This window comes from Lontra canadensis, unplaced genomic scaffold (genome assembly GCF_010015895.1).
Source record: "Lontra canadensis isolate GAN:19392208 unplaced genomic scaffold, GSC_riverotter_1.0 scaffold52, whole genome shotgun sequence".
Lineage (NCBI taxonomy): Eukaryota > Metazoa > Chordata > Mammalia > Carnivora > Mustelidae > Lontra > Lontra canadensis.
This window is the reverse complement of record NW_022631046.1, coordinates 12,574,341-12,576,486: the sequence shown is the minus strand read 5'-3', so window position 1 is coordinate 12,576,486 and position 2,146 is coordinate 12,574,341.

Below are 2,146 nucleotides of genomic sequence, written 5' to 3'. Positions count from 1 at the left end.
AGAGTTGATGTCTGTGCATTCATAAGAGTAAGGTTGTCTGAATATTATCTCAGATGGAAAAACCGAAGTTTATTCAATTTATGATTCATATGGAAATCTAGGTCCATAAAGGCTGCTGAAAATAAATTCCCCTTTCCCTCCTTCTTCTCTGGACTGAAAATTTGGGCTTGCTCTGGGTTCCTGCTTATAGTGTTCTTAGGCAGCCTGTTTTCCTACACGAAATGGAGTTTCACAATATCCAGTGTTACCTAATGGCCTCTTTTAAATTGCAAATCCACCTTATGATTCTTTGGTTGTCTCCATGGAGAGAAGACTTAATAGATCCCCAATACAATCCCACAGAGACCTATATGTGCACAGCTACTAATTTCAGAAAATAACGAATCATGCAATAAGCTACATCTACCTTCTTGAAATAACACTTGAAACAACCTGTTATTAATAACATTTCCTGAGTTCTCAAAACCAGAAAATCAGCTCTATCTAGGAGAATATCTTCTTGATTTACCGAAACATACAGTGGTTCAAATGCAGTAAAGGAAATGCAACCATCCAAACATCTTGACTGTAAAATTTCCTGCTTTTAAAACTAGGAGAGGTGCCCAGGGGCCTCCAGATGTATGCACCAAGGTCTTTGCAGGGTGGTTTGCAAACCACTAGCAGGATGCAAGATGATTTTAGGTGGTACATGGATAAACTTTCAAAAAAATTATAATTATTATTTACTTGTTATAGTGGGTCCAGTAGTGTCTTTCTCAAAGTTCCTGTCTACCCAGAACCTCAGAGTATGACATTATTTGGAAATAAGGTCTTTGCAGATATAGTTAATTAAGGATCTTGAGATGAAGTAATCCTAGGTTTAGGGTGGGCCTTGAATCCAATGACTGGCATCTTTATGAGAGAAAGGAGATGGAGATTTGGACACTGACACATATATATAGAAGTGGTTATGTGAATATGGAGATAGAGGTTGAAGAGATGTGTCTACAAGCCAAGGAACATCAAGAAGCTAGGAAAGGGGTGTGGGACAGTTTTTCCCTCAGAAACTCCGGAAGTAACCAACCTTAATGACACATTTATTTTGACCTTCTGGTCTCTTGAACTATGAAAGAATACATTTTTGTTGTTTGAACCCACCCACTTTGTCATAATTTGTTATGGCAACCTTGGGAAATGAATGCGTTTTAAAAGCTGTATTATACAATATATGCACAGTGTATAAAGCCTGTGATTTCACAGCTAATACTGTTTAGACTAGTATTCTCTACATTTATTTAGGTAGCAAAACATGCACGGATTAAAAAAAAAATAAAATTTAGGAGGCAGGAAGATATTACAAAGCTGAGGTGAGTAGCATGTGGTTGGAGGACCAGTTTGGGAGCCATTGTTGTTGCTGCCCATAAGCTACTTCCGTCTGGAGTGGCTTTGTGGGAGAGCAGGGTCAACACTCATCTCCATCCCTAATCAACTCTGTGACTTTGGGTAAAATACAAATAGTGGCCTCAAGAAGCCCTACCTTCCTCAGCTGCAAACTGGGGACAAGAATAAATATCTTACAAAGCCTATGGTAAGGATTATGAGTTACTTTTACTTTAGCCTTAAAATACTGAAAACTTAGTTATCCAAACCAATTTTTGTTAAGTTGGGGATGGGGGAGCTCCTGGCAGCTGGGTTGATATATAAAAGAACATTTTGTAATCAGTGCCCTCAAAAGTGAGTTGCAGGCAATAGACAAATAGGGCTGAGCAATATGGGAAGTGAATTGTGGTAGAACAGTAGGAACTGACACGAGTCACGCTTGATGAGTCATAGCTGTCAACTTTCTGTTATTTCTGCATCTTATGCATTTTATGAGTTATGATGTCCTTGATTTCTCCATCTCTTCAACCCTATAATCCCGGAATTCATAAAAGTGAGGAAAAGAACTCTAGATGGAATCTGACATATCTTAGATACAGGAAAACATGTATTTAAGGAAGTTCAGAGATATTTTGTAAATTTGATGCAAAACCCTGGAAATAATCTAGGATGGTTTCCTAAGCAGACTTGGCTGGAACCAGCAAGGTGAATTGGAGTGGGAATTACACAGCTAACATCTGTTATATATTAGTGAATGGGTAGATACTGTGTTCAATGGTTATCTCAT